Genomic DNA, 19165 nt, shown 5'->3' with positions numbered 1-19165 from the left:
TTGTATAAACATAATTTCTTCTCTAGTAGACCATGGACCATAGAGGAGCAAGGATTATATTTCTTATTTATTTTTGATCCCCCACAGAGCCATAGAGTTTATTGAGTGAATAAATGTAAACCTGGAAGACAGTCATTATTCTCAAAGATTTTATAATCCAACAGTCAGATATTTTTTAAAGTACCTTCACTCTCTTTTTCTTAGCATGTGAAATCTGAAATTCTTTGCTCAGAATTTCATGCTCTCCAGCTAAATGACACCCCTGACATCCTATCTCGTAATTCTTTAACTTTCAGTGACAATAAATAAGCTTTTTTGTTCTCCTCACATGTCTTGTTCATCTTTCATTTCCTGTTATTCCTGCAACTTAGTGTGTAATTTATATGATGTCATTTTCCATTTCCTCCTAAACCCCAAATAAGATGGGAATGCCTCCTTAATGTCTATAGCAATAAAAAAAACAATTAGCAGATTGTGTTTCTAATCTATACCAACAATTAATGCAAAAGATGTAGCTTGATTATACATGATGAAGAATATATTTCACCAGTATATTTTAAAATTCCACGTCAGGTAACTCTATTCACCAACTCTTTTTATTTATGAAACACCTCTAATTATAAAACAAGTCATAGGCCTTAATCATTTTTATCAAACAAAAGACCTTAGACATGGAATTAGACACAAAAGCATTATAATTTAATTGTACCTTTTTTCTGCCCTACGTCGAATTTACCCTTTATTAAAACAACAGCGTTTGTAAATGTTTTGGTTTCCTTTCTCAGATACAATATGCCCATCCCCACAACTAGTTCACAGGTTCTTCAAGGGAAAATACATCTTCCTTCCCTTGAACTTTTATCCTCTAGTGTCTAACCCACTGCATCTAGTATTCCAGTCTTTAAGCAATAAGAATTCAAATAATGCTTATTTCAAGCCATCACTACTAAAAAGAGCATGAAGGAAGTTGTCATTGATTTCTTTGTGCAAAGTTGTCTCTCCAGATATTATCTAAGCAACCTCTACCCGCTGTTCAATAAAAGAATACTTTTTCTAGATATTTCTGAGAACATACCTGTCTATTATATGAAAAATAGCATGGTCTTGGGCTACAAAATGAGTAGGTTTATAACCAGTATTAGAGCTACATAAATCTGGACTACACATGCTATCATGGAGATGGAGATGCGCGCTAAGGGAATAGAGTGGAAAGAATGATTACCTCTTCTTCTTGGGACTCATCTTCACCAGTCAGAGAACATTTATCCACCAGGCATACGTGTTGGTTATGCTTCTGAATTTGTAGAAGGAGCACTTAATCCTCTCCTCTCACTAGCAGGTTGTTAAAGCATCTATGTCTGCTCTTATCAGCGATGTAGGCTTTTATGTTCCAGGTAGGTTTGTGCTGGAGATTACAACCTTTAACTCCCTGTGGTCTCATTCTAATTCAAAGTCCAGTTGTGAGAAATAATATTTACAAAGGAGTGGTACAAGGCCATTGCTGCCCATACATTACACTAGCTAGGCTAAATGTTGCCCTTGAGATCATAACAGGGCTGTGAACTTGAGTTTTGACTCCTTGTAGACCTCCCTTTTCTAAATTTGTGCCTTAGCCCAAGCCATCAGCCTATAGAGAGAAACATGAAGTCTCATGGAACATGATAGTACTTGCTGCTGCATTTTCTGCATGGATTGATGTTTAGGGCATAATCTGAGGAATCACACAGTATCCTCCTTTTGAGGACAGCCAGAAGTGAGGCTGCTCTACATCAGGAAAATCTGTTCATATTGTCTGTAGAAGACACTAACCCAAAGCCATTCCCAAGGCCCTTGCTTGCCCTCCTTTCTCTGTAAAGGCCAAAAAGTCAGATGCTCACTTTTCCAGTCTTTCTTGTAGTGGGGGGAATTCATATGATCCAGTTGTGGCCATGAAACATAGAAGGAAGTCTGCAAGGAAGCAATGGCAATTGGCAAAAGGAAGGGGTGGCAATTACTTTCCTGATGAAAAATACATGTGGGAGGAGAGATCTCTAGCCTGTCCTTACCTCTTCTCTCTACCTTGGTCATGGATGTGATGTCTGGAGTTGTAGCAGCCCACTTGAGGCAGTGAGGCTACAGAGTGATAAAAATCAACACCCTAAGGACAGTAGGGAAGACAGATAGAAAAAGCCCGGGTCTCTGATAACATGACTGAACAAGTGTCCACCTCTGGACTTCCTGTTAGTGAGAAAAATAGCCCCTGATTCATGTAAAGCATTATTAGCTGTGTTTTCTGTTATTTGCAGCCTAATAGATAATTAGTTTTTGTTTTATCAAATGTTATAAGTCTTGTAATTAAGCCTGTTTTTGTCTTAGCTTTGGCTACCAGAAAGTTACAAAATTGTAACTAACATCTACCATGACATATACTCTGCTAATTTTTGTCTCTGAATTTTGTGGGCTTTTTACTCATGTTTTTATTTCACCCGATTCCTCCAAGTACTTATTTTTTTATTTTGTATTATATGCATTTCACAAGTCAAAATTTTTTTCTAGAACACAGCAACGTATAAATAATACATAAACAAAAAATCCAGCCCTGCTGGAAAATTGAAGAAATCATGTTTGAATAAAGATTTCCCAGAGGGACAACATCTGTGCCTCACTCTTTAGTTAAATTCAGTAATTACAGTAATTCCTAAGGTTGTAACTGAAGTGAATCAGTAGGTAGTTTAAATAGTGGCCTATTAAACGTTGTTCTCTATTAAAATTTCAGAACTCTAAGATCTTAAAGTAGGGGGAGCACAGACTTCAGGAGATCTATAAACCTTTTGACATAAACACAATTTTGTTTGTACACACAAATGTGTGTTTTCTGGGGTAAAAGCCTGAGACTTTCATCAAATATGCAAAGTCTGTTATTCAGAACAAGATTAAGAACTTCTGGGTCAAGTTACATTTACCCTTTTTGAGTCTTCCTCCCCCTGGATCACTGTGTTTCATTTGGGGTTTTGCATTTCTGTCAAGACCCCGGACTTCTGTCACGGTGCAGATGCCTGCTTCATCCTGAGAGTACACACCCCATCCACGTTAGTGGACTTGCATTGATATGTAATTATTTACACTGCATTTGGTGTCTGGAATGGCAGTCTCCTGTTGATCATTCTGGAGGCTCTGAATCCATCGGCTGCCTCCCAGTGGGCTCGGTGTGTTGTAGACACACAAATCAAAGTAGTGTGAGGGAGGAGAAAAATCATTCCCTTCCAGGATAATGCATTTTTCATGAGAAACAGGTCATTAAGAACCATTGCCTGATGGTTGCTCTCATTCTATCTTTTCATCCTTCCTCTCTTGTCAAATTATTTGGCCTCCTTCTTCTTCTCTCTGTGTTTCCCCTCAGCTTCATTCCTCTGCATTTGATTAGTTTACCATCTCCTTCTTTCTAATATATTTAAATGATTTCTACCTGATATGCATCTTTGAACTATTTTCTTGCCTGACTTTCGTTCCTTTTCCATCACGTGGCATCTGTCTCTTCATTTGCTGTTGTGCATTATACCCACATTCTAGCTGATACATTGCACAGGTTTTCCCAAACTTATCATTTCAGTTCCCAGTACATAAACAGACAATGCTCTTACCTGTTTTTCCATGATACTTTGATTCTCCCTGAAGTTTTAATTTTACTGCCCATTGTCATATATTTCTATTCCCTTTTACGCCTGTGAATACAGACTCAATAATTTACTTGTGCCAATTTTCTATGCTGTCATACAAATTCTGTGGCAGTTTCCTCCCAAATGATGGACTTGAAGTGATCAATCCGTCACATGTCTTAGAGCAACTTTCTCTTCTCCGGTTAAAATCAGGAGTGGGTTTAAGTGAGCCAGAGATTTTTGAGGAAGGAGATTTCTGTCATGAGAGGAGTGACTACCGTGAAGGGAAAAATATCTCAGTGAAAACTTCTTTCATGTTTCTGTTGACAGTTCTTTTTTTAAAGCAACTGAGCCAGTTATAATTTTTAGCAAAATTTAATTACATGCAGAGAGTAAACATCTGGAAATCATCTTGGGTAATCAGTGTGAACTTATATGGTAAATCAGAGACTTACATGCCAGCGTTTAGAGATTACAATCTTAATGATCATTATTCATAAAAACCTTTGTTTTCAATCTGTCTTTAAGAAATAATTAGAATTCAAGGCATTCATGAAACAGGAAACTTGCCACTTTATTTCTTACTTTATGTATATCTCCCTCAGGACAGTGGGGTTTTGGAAGAAGGAGTTAAGTACTGGTTTGTTTTTAGTGTGTAAGCTTTTTTCTTTAAGGCATTTATTTGTGAAATTTAAGAAGCAGTAGGAATTCTAAGTCAGGCAAGTAAGCTGGAAAACAATAAAACTTGAAAATTACCCAGGCGTGAAATCCCCTTGATCTAAGGAATGCTTCCAACATTAAGTTCTCCATAAGCGTGAACTATAAATGATAACATTCCAAAATTAGTTTTTGAAGGAAGGCTCATAACAGGAAACTTGATCATCTGAAATTAACCCAACCTACCTTCTCACCAACCTAAAATAATAGCCTCCGCCCCTACCCAATATGACCTAAAAATAATAGATTGCATCTCACCTCAATGTAACTTGGCTTGAGCCCAAGGATTAATACATACATACATGACACTCAGAATTGCACCCAAAAGAAGCAGCAGCATTCTCTTTCTCGTGAGCTGTCACAGCGTGGTAAGCCTCCCTGGCCCTGTAATCCTAATTAACGTTAGTCGTCTACACTGTGTTCCAGTGTGAAACGCAGAGCAGCAACACTCTTTGCTGGGAATCAGTCTCTCAAGAGGCTGCAGTTTCAGAAGGTGTGTCTCAAACTCTCTATTCTGAGTCTTCCATTCTCAAAGGGATTATGTGTCTTCACTCTGAAAGCTGATAACCCGAGGAATTAAAAGGCTGAGACAGGAAAGAAACACAAGGAAAATGCTTGTTTTTATTTTTTCATTTTACACGAGATGGTCATACGGATATAGACCAGAAAATGCTAGAGGTAGGAGAATAATCGGTTTAAAATAGTAAAGAGTGGGGAGAGGCAAGGAAGAGATGAAGGTGTAGAAAATAATGGAAAACAGAAAAAGTGACCAAAGGGGAGAAGCAGATAGCAGGGCTGCATTCTGACTTTTGTGGGCCTTGGGGACTTTTGCCTTATGGGTTTCATTCTCCATAAGAAAATATTAAAAATTAGATTTTACTACGGCGTTGGAATAAAGGTGAATATACTGATCTTTGTATTAAATTGTTTTAACCTGAAAGGTCATTTTTTTCTTCTGATTTTAAAAGAAATAAAAATATTTTTGTGTGCTTCTAAATTATTAGGGGCCCAAGGCACCCTTCCCCTCTGCCTAGTGGAGAAGTGGGCCTTATAGGTGGAGTGAGGGAGAGGGAGTTAGCAAGAACTCTGCTCAGAAGTGAGTTTAAACTAGCAATGGAAACATTAAATAAATACAGATATCGGTGCCTCACCATAGTCTAGATCGAAATTATGTGTCATCCCTAATCACTCCAGCTAACCGTTATTGACCAATTACCATGCGTTAAACGCGCCACCTGCTTTATCTCACTCATTCCACACAACAACCTGAAAGTTAAGCAGACAAAGATGTGCCTTGAAACCTTAGGGCCCCTCACTTGCTCTGCTTCCTTCCAAGTCTCTGTACCCAGTTTTTAAGAGGGTCTCTCAAGATGGTCTATGCATCAAGCCCTACAAAACCTGAACCTGTTCGTATAGGTGTATATGTATATTCGGTGTATGGACAGATAATGTCCTCCCAATTCACTGTTCAGCTCACTGAAACACACAAAGGCTAAATGATTTGTAGGTTGTTCAGAGTCACAGGGCCACTTGTTAAAGGATAGACTTACGGAGATTGAGTTTGGCTAAAAAATAATCTTGATTCATAGGTTAGAATCAGATGGGATGCAAAAATAAGTGTAAGGTGCCCAGAACTCCATTCTCAGCCTACGCTTGCCAGGTAATCTCTTTAACATCTCCAGCTTTAGCTGTCACCCCATGGCTGGTGACTACCAGATGCATAGCTTCAGCCGTTTCAGTTAGGATGCTTTCAACTGCCACTAATAAGATCCTCACCCAATGATCATAAAAGTTATGAGAACGCTCACGTGAGAGGCCATCCAGCGGTAGAGTAAGCTTCCAAGATGGCGGATGCACAGATTCAACAACATCGTCAAGGAAACGAGTTTTCCCTCTCCACTCTGCAGTCTTCAGTGTTGGCCTCATCCTGTGGCTTAGTACCTTTGTGTCTGTAGGAAAGTTGTCAGCAGCACCAGAGCTATAGGCTTCCTCATCCAAATCCACTGAGAGAGAAAGCCTGGCTTCCCGTGCCTTTCCAGAAGCCTCCTTGCCTCTCATTGATGGGAATTAGATCACATGCCTATTCCTGAACTAATTTCTGGCAAGTAGGATGATTTGGGGATCAATACTTTTAGATCAATTAGGCCTACCTTTGAGATGAGGTCAATTTCCTAAATCACTGAGAGAGGAGTGGAACGGGTGTTGCAGAGTCAGCAACAATGTCTGCAATTTCAGCTCCAGACCTGGTCTGATAAGTGCCCAGCAAGCATCTCCCAATCTTACCATCCACAGTCATATTTGGTGCAACATGTCCAAAGCGGAACTCATGGTCTGCTTCTAGAAACTGCTCTTCCTCCCATGTGCCTTATTTGGAAAAATACAAAACCAGAACTCAGAAAATAACCTCTTCTTCACCCTCCCCATTACCCAGTCAATCATCAAGGCTACCGCCTGCCAGTATCCTCGGCATCACCCTATTTCATCCCCTCATTACTCCTTACTTGAATTATTGTAATATCCCCCTACGTGGCCTCCTTTGACCCATATCCTTATTGCTACCAAAAGTATGTTTCCAGATGGAGTAATAAGGTAAAGAAAGCTCATGTCATTACTTTAAATAACTTCCATGAGTAGCTCCCCATTAGCTTCTGGATATGACTCATTTATTCATTTATTCAATATATACTTACTTGGGGTCTCCATAAGGCAGAATCTGGGCTCAGTGAGATGGATAAAAGGATGAATAAAATCAGTGGGGTCCCTACCTTCACTGGGGTTTACAGTGCAAGGGACTTTGGAGGGCATGGAGAGGAGGCGCCTGGAGGGAAGTCCTGATCCAGTTTTTATCGGAAATCAGCACTTTGAGCTTGCACGTGGGAGGGAGCTGGGGAAAGAGCAAATAGCAAGCAGTGTCCCCAGCTCCCAGTGTCCCCAGAATTTCCTGAACCTTAATAAATTACTCATTGTATTGTCCTCATAAGTGTTTGATTATGTCCCCATCTCTCCCTTTCGACTATTGTCTTGTTCAACTTTACATCCCCAAAGACTAAAATTTCTGTGCAGCTTACTTTTTCATTTCATCAATCTGTTCATTTATACCCTGCCTTGGTTCCCCCCGCCAAAAAAATATTTGGGGCTGCCTGATCCACAGTAGAAATGCAACAAATATGGAACACTTTTACAAGTAAAAAGACCCCGAGACCCAGAAAGCTTAAACCTGTTGACCAAAGTCAACCAGGTAAAATTCTTCTGAAAACTTTTCCTGTGAAAGTTGGAAAAGTTATCACGAAAAGTGAGCTCTCAATCGTAGGAAGTATCTGAAGACAGGCTGGGTGTTGTGGGTCATTGGTTATTCTTAGGTTCTTGTGGTCTTGTCCAAGCTGTGATTCTACAAAGCACAGTACAGGTAAGTGATTTACAATCCCTTAGAGAAGTTCTTAACTTTAAATACATTTTACAGTGATTTTATCTCTCAAGTTCAAGATTTTAGGGAATTTTTGGTTAATACCTATAAATAATATTTATATAAAGAAGTTTAATAGTCTCCAGGCCAATACATACTCTAATGAGAATCCAAAAGTATGTTTACCTATATAAATTTACCTTTTAGAATATGAATATGTATAATAAAGACAGCACATTTTGAATTTTGTCCACAAAAGCAGTTTCAAGTGAGTGAGTTGTGCTGAATGGCTTTAAAGAATAATGCAACTTCTGGAAATCCCATGGAGGCAGCCAAAGTTGTCAATGAAACAAGAAGTAACCTTGAGGGATATTTTAATATACGAATGCTCCTAATGAGTATGCTAAAATCATGTGAAATATCTCATGTGATATATCAGTATCAACAATTTGTGAGGCTTATCATGTGGATGGAATACTGAGGATATGAAGGCATTAAATGTCCAAAGGCATGGCCTTAGGATGCCCCTTGGATTCTTAAGTGCAATTTTTACTTAATTGGAGTTCATAACTTTTCACTGGACATTCTACCTCCAAATTATAATTAAAATAATTGTGAAAATTATTGTTCTTATTTTGACTGTGTGACCAAAGTTTCTGCAGTACATTTTGTATGGAGCAGGGTGAAATTATTTTTTTAAAAAAATTTTAAAAAAAATCTTTGAAGACATTTTGATAGAATTTACCTCTCCTAAAAACTTTTGGGTCTAATCCACGATATCTAGCTGAATAGCATTGCCTACATTCTTCTTTATCTGTTAAAGAGTTATTTGTAGACTCTATGATGAGCCTTCTCCTACCTCTCTAGAAATGCCAGAAATGCTACTAAACCCATGAGATATAGATATCTCATGGGTATAGATAGATAGTTTAGTATATATAGATAGATATAAAACCACCTAATCAAATTCCTCCTTTCCAGGCATTTTCTGCTTTGTGGAAATGAGCTGCAAAAGACCTGGCAATTCAACTCTCAATTATAAACAAAGCTTACTTATCTTAAAACTTGGTCAGGGCAGAATTCAGTCCACAAATCTCTCTTCAAATTGTGCCTAGTAATTTGCTTTGTGTTTGTGGAAAGACACAGCTTGTTAATAGTAGGGCTCAACTGCTAAACTTAGAAAGAGAGTCCAAGAGGAAGAACCCAAGGTAAACAGAAACTTCCAAAAGTTGTAAATAACAAAAGACACACAGATGATGTGTGTTTCATTGAGTTGCCACATCATAGGCTCATAGTAAATGAGTACAACATGGCTCAAGATCTATGTGTACAGTTTCTCCTATTACCTAACACAATGTAGACACACTTATCACACTCCAATCCTTGCCTTCAACTAAGAAAAGTAAACAGTGTCATGACATCATTCACAGCCAATCACAGCACAGCCACGAGGACGAAGGAAGTGTTGGGAGAGTCCTTTTGCAACTGAGAGACAAGGTGAGAGACAGTATGTTTGATAAGTTGTCCTAACACATTCCTGGGGGTTCTGAGCTGTATTTATAAAGTAACATTCGTTGGTGGCTCAAAAACTGTCCTAGGAGGCGGGCAATATGTCACGTTCCATAAGAGGAGTGATTGTGGTGACGGACCTAAGGTGACCAGGAGCAACCTTTGTTCACTGTTCCATCACATGGCTCTATAATAAATATTAGTCATCCAGTGTACACATAGGATGTGGTGAGGCTTCCTGTTGAGGGCAAAACCTTCTTCCAGAGATCAGAGTACACTCCCTGTTCTAGGCAGATCCCTAATCAGATTTACTATCTTTACCTTGGAAAAAACCACGGCTTTCCCATTAAGTAGAAGCTGTCACAGAGCAGCATTGGCGCCTGTATATTACAGTTGCTTTCAAGTTCTCCTTTTTCCTTCTGAGTCCCAAAGAGTTCATGGTTTCCTGGTTTTGATTAAACCAGATTGTATTTTAAACTTGTGCTTCTCTCCCTTATCTAGCCTCCCCTAATTTAATGTAAAATGTTCCAAATGATCTCACCTTGTGGTTTCATTGACTAGAGATACTGCAAAATCAGAAGGCACCTCTATTATACTAGGAGGCACACGCGCGTTTTATCAGACTCTATCTCTTCTGTTCTCTACAAGAACACAGCTCTCTCAACACAGGTTTGTAGATCCTTTACTGGACTTCAGCAGACATTAAAAAAAAAAAAAAAGAGACACTATGATATCATCAACAACCTAAAATATTGTATTATTTCTTTGGCTGATTTTTACTTAAAAATATAAATATAATGTGGTTTTGACTTTTTCCCTACAATAGAATAGCCTGTTACCTTAAACATTCTCAATATATAGGACACATCATATGCTATCTCTTCCTATTCAAAAAAGTAACAGTGAGTTAGAACTGACAGAAAGAACTGACACTTGATACCTACTTGGGATTTATGGAGAAAAAAAATAACATGTTACATACACAGAGCAAATCCTCTGAACAGCTTTACTGACCAGCAATACACCCACTTTACTGATACTGCCTCATAGAGGATGAAGCCTGAGCCAAGTTAGATCCTTTCATTGTGACTGTTGCCTTTCTAAGAAGGATTGTAGAGTTTTAAGGAAGGCCAGCCCCTGTTTGGGCAGCCTAGTGACTGTAGCAAGACTTTCTCTTAGACCCCAGCCCATCCTTCACTCTCACCAAGCACTTCACACTTGCTCCAATCCTCCTAGATGGAGAGAAATATTAATAATTAGAACTCATTGGGTAGCTGGAGTCTCTTGGTATATTTTAAATTCCTCCGCCTTCAATAAAAAGCTCTCTCGGTGACACTGGCATTTAATAAGATGTACAGCTGGTTCCGCATATAAGGTGCCTGAAAGTTGCCGCTGTGTCCTAACAACAAGTAAAAAGCCGAACAGACTGAAAAATCAACAATTCTTCTTGGATCCTTAAGAGCAGGGAGGACACAGGGCTAATCACTGCCCCCAAGGTTGAAGAGAGAGACATGCAAACACAGGGAGCTGCTGCTTACCAGAACAGGGACTCAGGAGTACGTCTGGGTAGGAAAATTACCTGATCTGTAACTAATGAATTGCTGGAGGCTGAGTGAGAAAAAATCTGAGAGTTAAAAACTCCAGGGGCACCCAGTCATACGGGGACCCCAACAATATTGTAAGATTTACCTCCAGGAGCTTGACCAGTTTCCCACAGTAAATTTGGGGGGAAATCCTCTTGAGCTCCCTGCAGGAGGAGGGGAAAATAAACCATTTTGAAATATGCCAGAGTATTTTGTTCCTAACAAGGCCTGCTCTCAGGGGGCACTATTTAACCAGACCCTACCTGCTAGGGTATTATCACAACCTAACTGACATGGGGAAGGGAAATACCCAACTCCAGCCCACTCTAGCCATCCTGCTCCACCTAAGAGGGGAGAAAAATACAGAGAAACACTTGTGAAGTCCATAGTCTAGAAGCATAGGTTCACTGAAAGACTGAGAGCTAATCATAGGAGTATAGAACGCTTCCCCTCTCCCCACACCTCACTGTCACATTACTAAAGGTTTATTTACAGCAGTTCCTTTTATCTAGTACATTATGCCTAGCTGTCAACAAAAACATACAAAGCATACTAAAAGACAAAAAATTTGAAGAGATAGAGCAATCATCAGAACCGGAAGTGGCAACAGTATTGGAATTATCAGACCAGGAATTTAAAACAACTATGATTAATATGCTAAGGGTTCTAATAGATAAAGTAGAACAGATGGGCAATGTAAGCAGAAAGATGTGAATCCTAAAAGAAGAACCAAAAATAAATGCTGGAGATCAAAAATATTGCAACAGAGGGCTTCCCTGGTGGCGCAGTGGTTGAGAGTCCGCCTGCCGATGCAGGGGACACGGGTTCGTGCCCTGGTCCGGGAGGATCCCGCGTGCCGCGGAGCGGCTGGGCCCGTGAGCCATGGCCGCTGAGCCTGCGCGTCCGGAGCCTGTGCTCCGCAACGGGAGAGGCTACAGCAGTGAGAGGCCCACGTACCGCAAAAAAAAAAAAAAAAATTGCAACAGAAATGAAGAATGCCTTTGCTGGGCTTATTAGTAGACTGGACACAGCTGAGGAAAGAATCTCTAAACTTGAGGATATCTCAGTAGAAATCTTGAAAACTAAAAAGCAAAGAGAACAAAGACTGAAAAGAAACAGAACAGAATATCCAAGGACTGTAGGATAACCAAAAAGGATATAACACATGCATAATGGGAATATCAGAAGGAAAAGAAAGAGAGATAGGGACAGATAAAATATTTGAAAAAATAATTTCAAATTACTGGAATTCATGAATGGTATTCAAAACTGAGAATTCAAAAACTGAGAATTTCCCCAAATTAATGTCAACACAAACCAGAGATCCAGGAAGCTCAGAGAACACCAAGCAGGATTAAAAACAAACAAACAAACAAACAAAAAACAAAAAAAACCAAAACTATACCTAGGCATATCATTTTTCAAACTACAGAAATCAAAGAAAAAAAGTCTTGAAAGAAGCCAGAGAGAAAAAACCTTGCCCACAGAGGAACAAAGAAAGATAAGAACTACATCCAACCTCTTCAGAAGCCATGCAAGCAAGAAGAGACTAGACACCAACCTAGAATTCTGTACCCTATGAAGTTATCCTTCAAAAATGAAGGAGAAATAAGGACTTTCTCAAACAAAAATTGAGAAAATTTGTTGCTAATAGACCTGCCTTACAAGAAATGTTGAACGAAATTTTTAGAGAGAAGAAAAATAATATAGGTCAGAAACTCAGATCTACATAAAGAAAGGAAGATCATTGAAGAAGGAATAAGTGAAGGTAAAAAAACCCCTTTATTTTACTTATTTTTAATTGATCTAACAAATAACTGTTCAAAATAATAATAGCACCAATGAATTCAATTATGTATGCATGTGTATATTGCTCATGCGTATATATGCTTATGGATGCGTATATATAAATGAAATGAATGACAGAAATGATAAAAGGGATGGGAGGGAGGAATTAGTATTATTTCGTTATTATAAAGTACTCACACTCCCCATGAAGTGGTAGAGTGTTATCTGAAAGTAGACTTGGATTAGTTGTAAATGTATATTGCAACTCTAGGGCAATCATTAAGAAAATGGAAAAGAAAAAGCATAACTGATATGCTAAGAAATAAGAGAAGATGAAATCACATAAAATGCTCAATAAAACCATAAAAGGCAGAAAAAAAGTGGAAGACAAAAATGGGAACAAAGAACAAGGGCAACGAATAAAAAACACAGTAACTAATATAGTAGATATTAATCCAACTATATCAATAATCATTTTGAATGTCAGTAGTCTAAATGCACCAGTTGAAAGACAGAGATTGTCAGAGTGGATACAAAAACAGGACTCAACTATATGTTTCCTACAAAAATTCCACTTTAAATGTAAAGATGCGTATAGATGAAAAGTAAAAGGATAAAGAAAAATATACCATGCTAACATTAACCAATAGAAAGCAGGAGTAGCTGGACTTCCCTGGTGGCACAGTGGTTAAGAATCCACCTGCCAATGCAGGGGACACGGGTTCGAGCCCTGGTCTGGGAAGATCCCACATGCTGTGGAGCAACTAAGTCCATGCGCCACAACTACTGAGCCCTCACTCCACAACTGCTGAAGCCCGCACACCTAGAGCCCGTGCTCCACAACAAGAGAAGCCAACTCAATGAGGAGCCCGCACACCACAACGAAGAGTAGCCCTTGCTCACCGCAGGTAGAGAAAGCTTGCGTACAGCAACAAAGACCCAACATGGCCAAAATTAAATAAATAAATAAATTTATATAAAAAGAAAAGAAAGGAGGAATAGCAATATCAACTTTAGACCAAACAGAGATCAAAGTGAGGAAACTTATTAGGGATAAAGAGGGGCATTCATAATGGTAGGGGCCAAGTTTCTGAAAAGACGTAACAATCAGAGCATCAAACCTCATGAGACAAAAACTGATAGGAGAAATAGACGAAACTACTATCATAGTTGGAGATTCAACACCCCTCTAGAAGAAACGGACATACCTATCAGACAGAAAATTAATAAGGATATAGTTGAACTCAATACTGCTATCAACCAACTGGATATAATTGACTCTTTCATAAAACAACAGCAAAATATATGTTCTTCTCAAGCTCACATGGAACATTCCCCAGGGTAGACCACATTCTGGGCTATAACACACACCTTAGCAAATTTAAAAGAATAGAAATCATACAATATTTGCTCTTGGACCACAATGGAATTAACTAGAAATCAATAACAGAAAGATAACTGGAAAATCCCAAAATACATGGAAATTAAACAACACACTTCTAAATAACACATGGGTCAAAGGAGAAATCTCAAGAGAAATTAAAAACGAGATTTACATCTACCACACACCTAAAATCCAGGATTGTTCTTGGCCAGAAGTCACTCACAAGCCTGAGCAGTTCAAAGATCACCGACATCCATCTATGGACAATTCCATCTTCCCTGTACCTTAGTCCTCAAGCTAACCATCGCTGTTCCCTTTACCTTGGCTTGCCTACTTCCCTCTAATCTCTGGGAAACTCTTCCTACTTTACTGATCTCCCTCTGTTCTCTATAAGGCAAATGTTATGTCTCAGACCTCCAACCACATATGCTATCACAGTCAGGACCAACACCAGGATGCTAGGACGCCCAGGCCTAACTATCAACCCTCATCTCCTCCAGCTTTATAAGCGCTGCTCTGAGGCCATTATAGATTTGCCCATTTTACTTTATTCTGATCTTGTGTCCAGAGTTTAATGGGGGGGAAGGTGAAGGTACCTTCTGTCAACCTCAAAACCTATGGTCCTCAGTCAAAAGGATTTCAGGGACAACTGATCCCAGAGAGCATCCACTCTTTTCCATCCTTACCCCCAATCCAAGGTTTTATCTGAGCATCATAAAATAATATCAACAGCCCTTTTCTGTTTCAGTCAGTTCAAGTCAGTGAGTTAGTGATTTTGCACTTCCTGATACTTTAAAGGACTTTTGAAAGAGAGTCCTAAAATTTCTTTTGACCTTGTTAAAAGAGTTGTTTTGGAACAACTTTAGAAAAGATTCCAAGATGGGAGTGGGAGAAAAGCTATAGGCATAATATGTTTTATATTCAGAGTTTCTTCATATCGGATAAGATTATTTTATAGAGAATTTCTTTTTCATATGCTTATTTTTTAAACCACATTTTTTTTGCTGAGATGTGTCCAATGGAATGATTGAGCCCTAGACTTCTTTCCTACAAGGGGCAGAAAGTGCACTTCCTAGAGAGAGATGACATCTCTGAAATGGAGCTATTTGTGGAAATTCCTAAGTCTCTCAGGGGGAATTTTTCTTTCACTCAGAAGGATCGACCACAACACAGGTGGTCCATGCTCTGGTGAGTTCCAGGGCTAGCCTTGGACAAAACTGAGTAACTGGCAAAGTTAGACTTTGCCAAATCCTCCTACACATCCACACCCACGGCCCAGACATACACCAAACACCACAAACCCTAGTCTGGCCAATGTCCAGAAACCTCCCACCTTCCTTCTCCCCCTTCTATGACAATATCCCCTCAGGAGGCTTACCTACTGTAAACAGAGAAAATAAGATCGCATTACAGAATATTGAAAGTCATTGGAGGTTTTACAGTTTTAAAAACACTAAAAGTCATCTAGTAGAATTATTTTCAGAGTTGTTCATTTGTAATATTTTAGCTGCAAAACTCTTTCTTGAAAAGAAAACTTGAAAGGAAGAAGCAAATAATACAGATTATGAATATATATCAAAGAAAAGCAATATATACACAAAAAAAATCAATATATAAATAAGATAATCAAGAGCTGCTAGAGCCCTCTCCTTTCCTAGAGGGGAACCTGAACATCCCCAGATTTAGAAAACTACCAACCTAATCCAGTCTCTTCAATTCACAGATGACGATCTTGAGCCCCAAACTGAACCAACTTGTCCAACATTGCCCAATGAAATGATGACAGGGGTCAAATGCTCTTCAGGGACATGTCCTTACTATCACCGAGCCTGACACAGGCCCTCAGAGATCCTGCAATAAATGTTAATTATCTGAATTCAACAATTTATGCTATGGTGTTAATGGCTGGCACCATCTTTATACATTACCCCTCTTAGCGGTGTTTGCTTTCATTTGAACAGGATTCCGTTCCTTAGATCAAAGAAAGGAATATCTAAGAGCAAATATGCAGATGCCACGATAGGCTTCTTGGTACAGAAAACTGAGTGTAGAATAACAAAACCTCTAGAGAGGGCTATGCTGTCATTTGAAAATCATGTACAATTTTATAATATAATTTGTGTGCTGGTCAGGGGCAGGGGAAGAATCAAAAGCAATACTTGTTGTTTTCATAAAAGTATCTAAAATAAGAAAACCTAAACCAAAGCATACTGACTGGTCCGATGTGTTTAAGTTAGAATGAGGACGTATTCAGAGTTGGCCCTTCAGGGTAGGACAAGTTTGTTAGTTACTTGTGATGTTAGCACCCGTGTGGTACAATACACACTGTTCTATGTCATAACATGAGCAGAATGTTTTCTGTTTCAAGATGAGTGTAAGTTTTATTTTAAAGTTTGCCTTGATATTACAGTAATATAGTACAAAAATAAGGCTTTCAGGCCTTCAAAATGTATTTCTGTCTCTTATTCTATTTCTTCCTGCCCATAAATTGAGAAAGTTGCAAGAAATAAGTGGGGGTTATCGAAGTAAATGATGGCAGGTATTATACTGTGAACAAATGCATCAATGGAAAATCAACAGAAATTCAATTTCTTGTAGATTTAGAAAAATTGTCTTTGAAAAAAAACAACTACACTACCCATCACCACCAACAGCTTCATTCATTACTCAACCAAGCTGACTATATAATTTCCCTTCAGTCCTTCTCCTTTTTACATTGTTACTATTATTGGAGTGTGGTTTGTGACAACGGGAAGAAAAAAAGAAACTCATGTCAATTATGGTTTCTGATTTATTGCAAAAAAAAGAGATTCAATTTCCCCAGTGTGTTGTAAATCCCAACACTCAACAGCTCTGTGTGACTATCATCTTGATAGTCAAAATCATTCAAATCTAATATAAAATGCTATGAAGTTGTTTATTTTTCTTCAAGTCACTGGTGTCAGCAACACATGAAATTGAATAAGGCAGTCACAAGGGTAGTGAAAGTTTTCTATCTTGAAGTTAGAAGTTAAAAAAAAAATCCATTTTACATTCTGTGTTCTGTCAAAATTATAGCTGGCGAGAAAATTAAGAAGAAATTCCAAATTATTTTCCTGTCCAATTCTACCATCAAATGACGAACATCAGTTTTTGCCCTCAGTCAAATCATTGTCCTTTTCAGCCATTTTGATGGCTCCATCAAAAGGGTGTTCTGTTCAACTGTTTGCTCATGTGTCCAAAGATGGTGGGGAGGGAAAAATTCTATAGTGGGTCCTTAGACAACAGGGGTTTGAACTGCATGGGTCCACTAATAATGGATTTTTTTTCAAAAGTAAGTACTACAGATTACAGTACTACATGATCTGTGGTTGGTTGCATCCAGGGGTTCGGAACCACGGATACAGAGGGCCGACTGTGGAGTTATACTGGACTTTCCATTGCCCTAACCCACACCTTGTTCAAGGGTCAGCTGGATTTTGTGAACTATGCGAGACTATCATTAAGGCTTAAAGTAAAAATGATAAGAATGTCTGCGGAAGGTGCTCCGACCATCAGAATTCTTGCTGGAAATCCAAGAACAAAAGTGAACTTTTGTTGCCAAATATCAGCCCTCCAATCTGGCCAAGGCATCTGCAGGAAGACCTCAGCCTTGCTTCCAGAGCACTAGACTGTCTACCTTGCTTTGTGAAGATCTGCAGGCTCGTCACATATTTCTAGCCTTTGTTGAGTTCTAGGTTTTTTGAGAAATATGATTGGCTGCATTCAAGAATTTAAAGATTCAGTTGCCCTATTTTTGGAATGCAGAGAAAGCGCTAGGAATAAGTCTTCAAAATACTTAATAATCAGTACTGCATGGGCAAGGACAAGTGAGGACTCAAGCTGGCCACAAACAATAGGTATGGCTGCATTGGACTGTGTGTAGTGAATACCAATTTTTTCACCCTTCAAAAATAACAGTGAGATCGAAACATAGGTATCAACATGAAAAGATGTCCACGTTAGATACAAGCGAGAAAATAAAGAGGAATGACACTATGTATAGCATGGCTCCATTTATAAATGTTTAGAAGCATCTAAAGAGACTTACAAAATACTCTCATAGAATTTTGACAAACATGTGCAGAACCTTGGGCAATAAGATCTCTTGAGTCTGATTCCTAAATTCTAGCCCTGATTCTACCATGTTGCTTAACCCTTTCATGCCTCAGGTTCTGTACAATCAAGGAGTTAGATTAGAAAATCATTACACCTATCTACAGTTCTAGTTTGCTGTGAGTGAAAGAGTATTCTTCCTTAGTTTCCTTTTGTGAAATAAGGGGTTAAAAATAGCTTCCTCAAAGATTATTGTGAGGCTTGAAACAAGCAGGTTTGTGAAAGTCCTTGGTAAACTTTTATATTATATTATAATATAGTATAGTATATTATTATATTATATCAATAATAATCCATAGCCTTAAAAAGCCTCCACTACAATTTATTAGTTGTTGGTACTAGTTCTTCCCAACTTCAGCTCAGTTGGGGATATTACCTACACATATTCTTCATCATCAAACAAAGAGCTTTAGATTTAAGGTTATTTCAGGGGCTGAACCATATCAAATGTCAGCCTCAGGAAGAAAAATCTATTGCAGCAAAGTTGACAATTAACCTCTGAAAAGTGAATCCCAGTTTCACACTGATGTCCTTAGTGAAATCAGAATCATGTTTCCCAGAAAATATTTCAGTGGATTAGGTGAAAAACTCATTTTCCTACCTGAAAAGTTATAGAAGTCGGATTAATCTTTGCAGGGTCTCTGTCAACTAAAATAGTCTATGGTTCTGATTCTATTTTAGGATTCAGTCCAGGAGGTACTCTCCCTCAAACTGAGATGCCAATGAATGGGACCCGCTCAGATTTCCATAGTGTCTTAGGAATGTGTATCCTTTCTTGATGTCAATCCAGTAAAGTTGAGTTTATTCCAAATTTGCTTCTTATTAAACTGCGTGAGAACAGAAATAGGATTTGGTGATGGATGTCACTGAGTAGACAATTTAATATAAAGGACTTCCTAACAACCAGAGTTGTCCAATATAGTGTGTTGGCCAAAAAGTTTGTTCGGTTTTAAGTAAAAATAAGAGACATTTTTCATTTTCACCAAGAATTTTATTGAACAATGTATTCATT

General features: G+C 38.6%; 1 long non-coding RNA gene across 1 annotated transcript in view; it reads right to left on the bottom strand.

The window, feature by feature from the left end:
• Positions 1-527: 527 nt before the first annotated feature.
• LOC113612715 (uncharacterized) overlaps positions 528-19165 on the bottom strand; it is a 38542-nt gene continuing 19904 nt past the window's right edge. Inside the window, exons 2-4 of the long non-coding RNA XR_003429941.1 lie at positions 9806-11011; positions 6636-6716; positions 528-4912 (exon numbers count right to left, since the gene is read on the bottom strand). This is a non-coding gene — a long non-coding RNA (uncharacterized LOC113612715). The remainder of the gene's footprint in view (positions 4913-6635; positions 6717-9805; positions 11012-19165) is intronic.

The sequence above is a fragment of the Aethalodelphis obliquidens genome, unplaced genomic scaffold (genome assembly GCF_003676395.1).
Source record: "Aethalodelphis obliquidens isolate GAN/ISIS:26980383/991018 unplaced genomic scaffold, ASM367639v1 scaffold81, whole genome shotgun sequence".
Taxonomy (NCBI): domain Eukaryota; kingdom Metazoa; phylum Chordata; class Mammalia; order Artiodactyla; family Delphinidae; genus Aethalodelphis; species Aethalodelphis obliquidens.
The sequence above is the reverse complement of the archived record's forward strand: the minus strand, read 5'-3'. Positions and strand labels throughout refer to the sequence as shown.